At 41.2% G+C, this 12063-nt stretch overlaps 2 long non-coding RNA genes across 2 annotated transcripts; both read right to left on the bottom strand.

Annotated features, from left to right (window-relative positions):
* Positions 1 to 714: 714 nt before the first annotated feature.
* LOC127323628 (uncharacterized) lies at positions 715 to 3711 on the bottom strand. The gene is made up of 5 exons (XR_007865840.2): positions 3316 to 3711; positions 3131 to 3227; positions 2889 to 2965; positions 1933 to 2006; positions 715 to 1763 (listed from the first exon to the last, which is right to left on the bottom strand). It is a non-coding gene; the product is annotated as an uncharacterized lncRNA (long non-coding RNA).
* Positions 3712 to 8049: 4338 nt separating this feature from the next.
* Positions 8050 to 11846, bottom strand: LOC127311918 (uncharacterized). The gene is made up of 5 exons (XR_007858008.2): positions 11452 to 11846; positions 11267 to 11363; positions 11025 to 11101; positions 10069 to 10142; positions 8050 to 9899 (listed from the first exon to the last, which is right to left on the bottom strand). It is a non-coding gene; the product is annotated as an uncharacterized lncRNA (long non-coding RNA).
* Positions 11847 to 12063: the final 217 nt, after the last annotated feature.

Genomic DNA, 12063 nt, shown 5'->3' with positions numbered 1-12063 from the left:
GAGTACATTTGGAATTGTACTCGCAAACCATCAAGAAGGTACTTTGCAAGAGTGCAAGATAACAAATGCTAATCTAAGATGACAAGAGGGAAGAGCTAATTTCTCTTGTGGAAATAGCATGTAGAAGAGAATTAGTTTCTCTTGTGGATGTAGCATGAGAAAGAGAAATAGTTTCTCTTGTGGATGTAGCATGAGAAAGAGAAATAGTTTCTCTTGTGGATGTAGCATCCCAACATCACAGTTGAAGGGGACACTAAGAAGATCCTATGACATCTCTATATCTTTGTTGAAGAAGAGTTCCTCTACATGAAACACTAGGAAGGGTCACCCTCTTTTGTTTCATTTTCCTCGACCATCTCCACATGGTCGGCACACCATCTTTCCCGTACCCTTCCGGTACTTCCAACACACATTTCCTTTGGAAATCATTTTCAAAACCAAAACTCGACACAGCTCTGTAACGGCCATCCCAACCGTCCATGACCGCGGACGCGGCTATTCGAATAGTTTTGACTCTGCAGAGTTTGCACACTTTCACCACAACTATCCGGATACCTATCGTGTGGGCATCATCCCCGCATAACGACATATGCCACGACGGATACCCGGACATAACCTTTCGCCCATTCGACTTAACACGAGGTCCTACCCTATGGAGTATGTACCTCCCCGGCACCGTGGTAGCTCACCTCCTCTAGAGCGTGGCTCCACCGCCAAGCCAGGAGACCCATAGTGTCTTCCGGACGGGTCAGCCCCGAAGGCCTCCCGTTATACTATTGTCCCAACCATGACAACCCGGACTCGGGGGTAACCGTACCCTTGTATAGTTGTGCGGTGCCTCATGCTAAGAAGAACAAACGTCAAGTTAAGCCCCGTGCCCACGTTGGAGTAGCTATGGTTGCGCTGTTTAGTTGTTCCGGGCGAATACAAAGAACCATGTGTCGTTTTTCTCAAAAACCCAAGTCACACACACCTTCCTCTTTCCAACCATCTTTGTCAAGATCCTTTCCTTTCATAAACCATACGCTTGGGTAAGATTGCCTCACCCAAGGTTTTCATAAACATTTACAACAAGGTAAACCTTGAGGGGTTCCCAATCTAAAGTTTCAAGAGTTGAACTAATACAACACTATGGCTGAGATGAGGGTCATCACGCCATTGAGGGTATGAAAAAGAGGTATTGGAGTGGATCATACTTGCTTGAGCTAAGCATGTATTATGACAACACAAGAGGAAATATACTTTCAGATTTGTGGTGCTATCTAACCCAATCAATAGATAGATAGGGATGAGAATTGACCAACACCAACACCATTAAGGGAAAACAGGCATACTCATCACAATTTGAGAATACACCAAAAACATGGTATTGATACATCTACACTAGAAGGGGGTGTAGTATGAATCTTGTCCCGAGGTGGAACATATTCAAGCTAAATATAGAAAGCAAGTTGGATAGCAATGGCCATGATACCATACACCCAACCAATTACCAAGACCTTGACAAGATAAAACTACTAGAGGTACCATGCTTGCATCCAAGCATAGATGACAACAATATGGAGATCATCACACATAGAACCAAGATGCTATTGATAGCACAAGATGACATCCAAAGAGACATCATATCAGAGATCAAAAGATGGCTTGCCTTGGCTTATTTGTCCCTGGACTTCTTCAACTTCATCAATATAAGAATCCCGTCAATATAAATAAAATCCTTGTCCGAACCACTTCTTCTTCTTCTCCGGAATCGTTCGCATCTATCGTCGGAAAATATAAAAGGAACACAATCAATCACATTGCACCAATCATAACAAGCATGCAACATTCAACAATCAACAAGCAATAGCTAACCACCTTACTACGGGCTAACATACAAAGAACTTATAGATACTACAAAGCAACTAAAAGAGAACCCATTTTATTTACCTAGTAAAGGTAGGAGAGTATCATAACTTAGCAATTGCCTCTCTCGGTATCACCATGGCACAACTAAGTATCCCCTGGTAGATAACATCATAAAGATGACAAGTGCATTAGTTTGGCATCAAAAACATTCACATTATAATTTGAAACATTTTTGCAAAAGCGGCAATCATTCTCCCTATTTTATAAAGCTTACATAACACTACACAAGAATAGGAAGCAAATGATATGCCCCACCATTTGAAAACTTAAGCAAAACAAAGAGCTAAAGTTAAATTGCAGAGGTTTTGTTTTGCAAGCATAAAACAATGGTTGCCCATCTCTACTCAAAAGAGTTGGTCAAGGGTTTTAAATAAACCAAAAAGTTTTGCTTCAACAATGCATGTCACACATAAACATTACTAACAGCAACAAATATGTATGAACAGAGAATAAAAATATTTTTCCTAGATGGCCAGTAATAATACAAGACTAACCCAATTGGAATCACCCAAAAAGGTTAATCCTACTATTTTAGGAATTTCTTTGAATCTGACTGTACAGAAAAGAAGATCTGTAAGCCATAAATCGTAGAAACATCCTAAAAATATGAGGCCACTTGCATTTGAAAGGTAATTAAACAGAGATGCATACACAATTAGATTTGGGTTCAAATTGTTTCTGAAACTCTCACAAATGGATTTACAAGTTTACTGCATGTCTGTACCATTTGCTTCCTCTCTGGATTTACACAACAGATAAATGTTTGAAACTTGTTTGAGATGATTAAGAAAACATTCAGCAGTCCTACAAAATTGGAATCACTCAATTAGGTTCAAAAATGGATTTTTGGTGATTTAAAAGCTAACAGCCATGTCTGCAGAACACACAGAACAAGTTTAATTCACCAAAAATCATACACAAATCACAAAAATATGAGGTCTGCTGCATCTGAAAGGTATTGAATAGGTGGTTCTTACCCAGTTGGTTTCATTCAAAAATTAGTTTCCAAGCTCCTGGTTTAATTCGACAAAGTCAGATCTGACCAGATCTTGATCTGCAAACCATTTCAGTTTCAGGAGGTCAATCGAAGTGAAACTACCGCCAAAATGAAGGTACGGGAGAGGGCTTTCAACCGCAGTTGAGTTTGCTCAAAAATGTTTTGTAAAACGGAAGAAATCTCACAAACAGTGATTCTGCATGTTTGCAGAACTTTATTTACCATGCAAAATCCGTAACGAATTTGAGGATCAGACCAACGCCAAGTTGTAGATCTTTTCAATATCTATCTGCGGAACTTTGAATCACTCGATTTGGATCTGCACACAAGATTTGGCGGATTTTACAAGTTCGTACCAGAATCTAAAACAGCAAGATACAGAAATTACTGCAAGGTTTTGGACGAACTATGCTCAAGAACTTCAGATCTGAGGATAGCTCAAGCTTCTCCATGCTTGGACCAACATGCACCTGCATCAAGATCCAATCTTAGCAAGGGAGGAAGAAGAAGAGGAGAGAAAACCATCTAGGGTTGGGGAGAAGAAGGAGAGGGAGGCTCTCATGGTGAGGAGGAGCTTGAGGGAGAAGGAGAGCTTCATCTTGGTGGCTTGCCATGGCCATGGCCGGCCATGGGAGCAAGGGGAGCACCATTTTCGTGGGGAAGTGGAGGAGGAGAGTGTGAGGGAGTGGAGGAAATAGTAGGGAGTGAAAAGAAATGAGGCAAAGGAGAGGAGGTGTGGCCGGCCAAGCTCCTTATAAAGAGGGAGGATGGTGGCTGCCTCCTCATTGATTGGGTGGGTTGGGAGGCTGCTCATTTATTGATTGGGGTAGTTGGGAGGGAAGTCTTGTAGAGGAAGAAAAATAGAGAGGAATGGCTGGCCGAAATTGCCATGCATAGACAATGGCCGGCTCCATCCTTGCCAAACATAAGTGAACAAACAAAGAGATGCACAACATCCATGTGTGTAGGCCAAGGCATGATGTTGAGGAGATGACGTCAATGAGTGACTTTAATGATGATAAGAATATGAGTGGATTCATATAGATAAAAAGAAGTGTGAGGTGATATGTACTCTAAGGATAATTCCCACCACTTTGGTTGTGACAAACATAAGATGAAAATAGATCCAAAGGTATAGTTGAAGAATAAAACTTTTTATTTGAATTCAAAATTGAAAAGATTGGCATTGACCACATGCAACAATGCATGAGCATGCCAAGGTAGATGGGTAATGTTGATTTGATGAAGTAAGAATGAAAAGAGAGAGGTGTTAATAAACATTGGTGCCAATGTTGAGGAATGAAGCACTTTGATCAAGTGATCAACTTGGCCAAAAAATGATGGTGGTGATGGTGGTTTAGACAATTGTAGAGCAAGGCTAAGAGAGATGGTGAGTGAAATAACCATACTCACAAGGATGAATATGGTGACATAAGCCATCAACATGAGGTCAAGATGATGATGGTAAACCATACAAGAGTGAGATGTGATGAATGAATGGAAGTTGTTAATTAGATCTGGAACTTTACAGAGGTGGGTCTCCACCACTATGAGAGTTGATCAAAATGTTGGATAGGGTTTATATTGAACTTTCCTTTGAAAACATTTTGAAAGAGATCCAATGATTTTTAAAACAAAATGGGTCTACTTGCATAATAATGCCAAATAGATTTTTCCCTCGTGTTATCAAAAGGTGCAAGGATGGCACATGTACCAAAACCATGCACTTAAAAGAAGGAAGAAAATCAAATGCCTTTATAGAAAGTCTTTTTGGGTTGAAGGGAATGGGATGATACAAAATACCATCCACAATCTCTCTTGTTATTTGAAGAAAACATTTAAGGGGTTTTAATAACAAGGAGTGATTTTTTTGTGGCTAAAACCAGGGAAGAAAAACAATAGGGTTTTTGAGAAAGAAAACTAATTTAGGAAGGAGTGTTCTCAAGGGTAGATGGTGGCTACAAAATGTACCCATCATACCTACTCTTGGTTTTGTGGATATTAAAATTGGATTAAATAAACACAAGAGGTAAAAGAGGAAGAAGTGATCTGGTGCTGAAACATTGGATAGGATACCAGATCAAGTGATTATAAGAGTTGCAAGTGGAGGATGTGACATGTAAGATGTGGAAGTTGTAGAGGGTGTTGTATAGAAGAGATCCATGCACTGAGGTCACCAAAAACAGTTGTGGGTGCTAAGAGATCAACTGCCAAAGTTGGAATCTTATAAGTAGGCACACTCATGTTGCCATCAGGAGGGAGGTTTGATGTAGTAAAAAGAAAAACAATTCTTCCTAAGCCACCATGTGTTTTATTTAGTGAGTTGCTTGTTTAACCACTAGAGGTGTTGTTATTAAGGGTAGCTCAAAACAAAACTCAACAAGCAAATCAAGACAATTTATCTACCAACAGATCAAGGCAATTCATCATAACAAATAGATCAAGGCAATTCATGTTAATTAGTCTATAGAAAAAGTTTTTGTTCCCCCTAATTTTTGCACTTTGGATAATTAAACAAGCTTGCAAAAAGTTGGGGTGTTACAGATCTTCCACCCTTAAAATAATCTCGTCCCGAGATTACTGAGTGTAGAACTAGAGGGGTTATAAAGTTTAACCAAAGTCAGACTCCATTCTTCTGTAGACGTGTTTTTGTAGAGAAAGTCGTTTGCTTCATCTTCGGGGAGACATGTTGGATTTCGGCCGATGGCGAGCTTCATGAAGAGGTTGACTACTCCATGCAGGTGTTGGATCTGTAGCTTCTTCACGATCCTGGCGGAGGTTCAAGACTGTGGGAGGGTTAGTGCACCCAACGGTGCTTGAGCAGGGCTGAAAACCTTTTTAGAGTTAGCTTGATTTTAGTGGAAGATGAAGTCTTCCACCCTTAAGATTTTTCATCGGGTTCTCGGAAAAACTCAGAGCTTCTGCCTTGTAGTTCTGTCTGGGGCTTCGGAAGAAGTCATCGGTCTTCCTTGTTCAGCTGAAGAATCTTCGGGGGCGACGTGCAGACCACCACTTCAAGAGGCACTCACGCTGTTAACTGAACCATATGGGACGCGCGGCGAGTTAGAAAGTTGAAGAAACGCCTGGTTGGTATCCATATGAAGCAGCAACAGGGGTCGTCGAAGACAATCTTCAGCTTGAGGGTCGTGCTGATTTCAGTAACAACTAAGAAGTTAGCGGGTAAACTACGCCTAAAGTCTTGAGTCTTGGAGTTCTTCAGAAGCTTCATTTGATGAGGACCAGATGAACCATGTGGTGTAGCTCGGCTTTGACGCTATTGTTCTCTCAGCTTGTTAGACGGTGTGTTCGAGGGTAGTTTCAAAAAGATATCCTCGCGGTTAGCGCGAGTATACTCCAATGTTAGACTAAGTTAGCATGTCTTCTCGTAGAGGTGCAGTCACTCTTGAAGGTAGGGCTTCTTCTTTCTTGGCGTAGTGGAGATGCTCCAGCTGATCTTGAAGGAAGTCAGCGTAGATAGGGGTCGGGTTAGTTTTCTCGACGGTTGAAAAACAACTTCCAACGGGTTTAGAGTTAGAGTCTTTCGTTAGTCTACCCAATTTAACTAATAGTTAGCAAAACATCGGCGAGGCAAACTTTAATCCTATCATTGCATGTGACACCCATACAACCATAACCAGAGACACAATACCACTAACAGAGGCTACTGGTATTTTTCCTAGATGCACAGTAACAAAACAAGATCAACACAATTGGAATCATTCAAAAATATTTATTTTTCAATTTTTGAGACTCAAAATACTAACCAGAAACGGTGATCAAGTTTTATTTATTAAAAATCGTACAAAAATCTTAAAAATACAAGGTCAGTGGCATCTGAAAGATAATTTCATACTGGTTCTAGTGCAATTGGAATCACATCAATCGGAGCTACCAAACTATTTTTATTAGCAAAACAGTACACTGGCAGATTTCCATTTTTAATTTCTGTTTTACAAATTTCAAACAATTAAAAAGGACGGGAACGTCTAAATAACAAGACATACATGCACACAGCAAACAGATACAAACACTCTAGGCAGCACACTAGGGAACTACAAGCAATCATCAAACCAGACATGGTACTCTAAGTACCCAGAAAGTCCTAATGCGCGGGGTAGCTCAATCAAAGCGATTGAGTTTGTCCTATCCATCCTATAGGTTTGGGGGCTGGTCACATATGTTGATGTCTTCACATTGTCGGCATCAGCTTCAACTTGGATTCTTGTCGCAGTTGGTGGTGAAGGGGCCGGGTGTTGAGTCATTGATGTTGAGGCGGAGGAGAAAACTGTGTAGAACTTCTAGTCTCGACATCCCGGAAACATGAGGTCTTCAAAGAGGTAGCTGTTGAGGTGCTCCAGAAGTCAATATCTTCTCGTGGCTGGCCTAAAAATTACTAGTCAAGAGACTGAGGACTTGATCCCTGACGAATGCAAAAAGTGCAAGTCCACGGAGGAAGAAGGTCAGCTCCTTGACAGACTTTGGTGACAACCAAAGGCATGATCTTATTATCCCTTTTTGTGCAGGAGTAAGTCGGCGTCCGATCTTCAATAGTTGTCGTTGGGAATATGTGAGACTTCATAAAAGGTTGATCCATCTTCGACGTCGAGTCTCCGATCTGAGTTGGGGACATCGTCCAACATGTAGGTTTGAAGTGGTTGAGACAGTAGAGCAAGAATTTTCAAACCTTTTTATAAAGCGGAGAGATAAGAATTTAGAAGCTTTGAATAAATAAGAGGAGTAGAAGCTATGCTTCCGACTAAAGAATTAATTTATTTCGTAAATAGTTTTTTCCCCAAGTACTTGTTTCCTAGCTAACGTCCATGCTAACTAAGGTCTCCTACAGTCAGGATAGCTCTGATACCAGCTCTGTGGGGACCCCGGACTAGCTGTCCGAAATTCCCTGTTATGTATACAGTTCACGATCCCATGATCAGTGTGCCGTGAACACATAACCGAACTGATATCAAATTACACCATCCATTACAAAGCGGAATAAGGAAATTACAACATGGTCACATGACCGATACTTACATAATAGCCTCGAAGGGCCTAACTAAACATCAGAGTAGCATCATCACTTCAAGAATAAGAAGCACCCAAGTCATCTCGCCATAACCCTACAGGCAGCGGCGGGAAGACGTTCCTAGCTCGCATAGACGTCGTCAACTCCTTCTTCATCCATCGTGTTCCTCCAAGTCTGGCCAAGTAAATAGCCAGGGACAAAGCCGTGAGTACATTTGGAATTGTACTCGCAAACCATCAAGAAGGTACTTTGCAAGAGTGCAAGATAACAAATGCTAATCTAAGATGACAAGAGGGAAGAGCTAATTTCTCTTGTGGAAATAGCATGTAGAAGAGAATTAGTTTCTCTTGTGGATGTAGCATGAGAAAGAGAAATAGTTTCTCTTGTGGATGTAGCATGAGAAAGAGAAATAGTTTCTCTTGTGGATGTAGCATCCCAACATCACAGTTGAAGGGGACACTAAGAAGATCCTATGACATCTCTATATCTTTGTTGAAGAAGAGTTCCTCTACATGAAACACTAGGAAGGGTCACCCTCTTTTGTTTCATTTTCCTCGACCATCTCCACATGGTCGGCACACCATCTTTCCCGTACCCTTCCGGTACTTCCAACACACATTTCCTTTGGAAATCATTTTCAAAACCAAAACTCGACATAGCTCTGTAACGGCCATCCCAACCGTCCATGACCGCGGACGCGGCTATTCGAATAGTTTTGACTCTGCAGAGTTTGCACACTTTCACCACAACTATCCGGATACCTATCGTGTGGGCATCATCCCCGCATAACGACATATGCCACGACGGATACCCGGACATAACCTTTCGCCCATTCGACTTAACACGAGGTCCTACCCTATGGAGTATGTACCTCCCCGGCACCGTGGCAGCTCACCTCCTCTAGAGCGTGGCTCCACCGCCAAGCCAGGAGACCCATAGTGTCTTCCGGACGGGTCAGCCCCGAAGGCCTCCCGTTATACTATTGTCCCAACCATGACAACCCGGACTCGGGGGTAACCGTACCCTTGTATAGTTGTGCGGTGCCTCATGCTAAGAAGAACAAACGTCAAGTTAAGCCCCGTGCCCACGTTGGAGTAGCTATGGTTGCGCTGTTTAGTTGTTCCGGGCGAATACAAAGAACCATGTGTCGTTTTTCTCAAAAACCCAAGTCACACACACCTTCCTCTTTCCAACCATCTTTGTCAAGATCCTTTCCTTTCATAAACCATACGCTTGGGTAAGATTGCCTCACCCAAGGTTTTCATAAACATTTACAACAAGGTAAACCTTGAGGGGTTCCCAATCTAAAGTTTCAAGAGTTGAACTAATACAACACTATGGCCGAGATGAGGGTCATCACGCCATTGAGGGTATGAAAAAGAGGTATTGGAGTGGATCATACTTGCTTGAGCTAAGCATGTATTATGACAACACAAGAGGAAATATACTTTCAGATTTGTGGTGCTATCTAACCCAATCAATAGATAGATAGGGATGAGAATTGACCAACACCAACACCATTAAGGGAAAACAGGCATACTCATCACAATTTGAGAATACACCAAAAACATGGTATTGATACATCTACACTAGAAGGGGGTGTAGTATGAATCTTGTCCCGAGGTGGAACATATTCAAGCTAAATATAGAAAGCAAGTTGGATAGCAATGGCCATGATACCATACACCCAACCAATTACCAAGACCTTGACAAGATAAAACTACTAGAGGTACCATGCTTGCATCCAAGCATAGATGACAACAATATGGAGATCATCACACATAGAACCAAGATGCTATTGATAGCACAAGATGACATCCAAAGAGACATCATATCAGAGATCAAAAGATGGCTTGCCTTGGCTTATTTGTCCCTGGACTTCTTCAACTTCATCAATATAAGAATCCGTCAATATAAATAAAATCCTTGTCCGAACCACTTCTTCTTCTTCTCCGGAATCGTTCGCATCTATCGTCGGAAAATATAAAAGGAACACAATCAATCACATTGCACCAATCATAACAAGCATGCAACATTCAACAATCAACAAGCAATAGCTAACCACCTTACTACGGGCTAACATACAAAGAACTTATAGATACTACAAAGCAACTAAAAGAGAACCCATTTTATTTACCTAGTAAAGGTAGGAGAGTATCATAACTTAGCAATTGCCTCTCTCGGTATCACCATGGCACAACTAAGTATCCCCTGGTAGATAACATCATAAAGATGACAAGTGCATTAGTTTGGCATCAAAAACATTCACATTATAATTTGAAACATTTTTGCAAAAGCGGCAATCATTCTCCCTATTTTATAAAGCTTACATAACACTACACAAGAATAGGAAGCAAATGATATGCCCCACCATTTGAAAACTTAAGCAAAACAAAGAGCTAAAGTTAAATTGCAGAGGTTTTGTTTTGCAAGCATAAAACAATGGTTGCCCATCTCTACTCAAAAGAGTTGGTCAAGGGTTTTAAATAAACCAAAAAGTTTTGCTTCAACAACGCATGTCACACATAAACATTACTAACAGCAACAAATATGTATGAACAGAGAATAAAAATATTTTTCCTAGATGGCCAGTAATAATACAAGACTAACCCAATTGGAATCACCCAAAAAGGTTAATCCTACTATTTTAGGAATTTCTTTGAATCTGACTGTACAGAAAAGAAGATCTGTAAGCCATAAATCGTAGAAACATCCTAAAAATATGAGGCCACTTGCATTTGAAAGGTAATTAAACAGAGATGCATACACAATTGGATTTGGGTTCAAATTGTTTCTGAAACTCTCACAAATGGATTTACAAGTTTACTGCATGTCTGTACCATTTGCTTCCTCTCTGGATTTACACAACAGATAAATGTTTGAAACTTGTTTGAGATGATTAAGAAAACATTCAGCAGTCCTACAAAATTGGAATCAATCAATTAGGTTCAAAAATGGATTTTTGGTGATTTAAAAGCTAACAGCCATGTCTGCAGAACACACAGAACAAGTTTAATTCACCAAAAATCATACACAAATCACAAAAATATGAGGTCTGCTGCATCTGAAAGGTATTGAATAGGTGGTTCTTACCCAGTTGGTTTCATTCAAAAATTAGTTTCCAAGCTCCTGGTTTAATTCGACAAAGTCAGATCTGACCAGATCTTGATCTGCAAACCATTTCAGTTTCAGGAGGTCAATCGAAGTGAAACTACCGCCAAAATGAAGGTACGGGAGAGGGCTTTCAACCGCAGTTGAGTTTGCTCAAAAATGTTTTGTAAAACGGAAGAAATCTCACAAACAGTGATTCTGCATGTTTGCAGAACTTTATTTACCATGCAAAATCCGTAACGAATTTGAGGATGAGACCAACGCCAAGTTGTAGATCTTTTCAATATCTATCTGCGGAACTTTGAATCACTCGATTTGGATCTGCACACAAGATTTGGCGGATTTTACAAGTTCGTACCAGAATCTAAAACAGCAAGATACAGAAATTACTGCAAGGTTTTGGACGAACTATGCTCAAGAACTTCAGATCTGAGGATAGCTCAAGCTTCTCCATGCTTGGACCAACATGCACCTGCATCAAGATCCAATCTTAGCAAGGGAGGAAGAAGAAGAGGAGAGAAAACCATCTAGGGTTGGGGAGAAGAAGGAGAGGGAGGCTCTCATGGTGAGGAGGAGCTTGAGGGAGAAGGAGAGCTTCATCTTGGTGGCTTGCCATGGCCATGGCCGGCCATGGGAGCAAGGGAGCACCATTTTCGTGGGGAAGTGGAGGAGGAGAGTGTGAGGGAGTGGAGGAAATAGTAGGGAGTGAAAAGAAATGAGGCAAAGGAGAGGAGGTGTGGCCGGCCAAGCTCCTTATAAAGAGGGAGGATGGTGGCTGCCTCCTCATTGATTGGGTGGGTTGGGAGGCTGCTCATTTATTGATTGGGGTAGTTGGGAGGGAAGTCTTGTAGAGGAAGAAAAATAGAGAGGAATGGCTGGCCGAAATTGCCATGCATAGACAATGGCAGCTCCATCCTTGCCAAACATAAGTGAACAAACAAAGAGATGCACAACATCCATGTGTGTAGGCCAAGGCATGATGTTGAGGAGATGACGTCAATGAGTGACTTTAATGATGATA

The sequence above is a fragment of the Lolium perenne genome, chromosome 7 (genome assembly GCF_019359855.2).
Source record: "Lolium perenne isolate Kyuss_39 chromosome 7, Kyuss_2.0, whole genome shotgun sequence".
Taxonomy (NCBI): Eukaryota; Viridiplantae; Streptophyta; class Magnoliopsida; order Poales; family Poaceae; genus Lolium; species Lolium perenne.
Note: the sequence above shows the minus strand (reverse complement) of the source record. Positions and strands in the feature narration are given on the sequence as shown.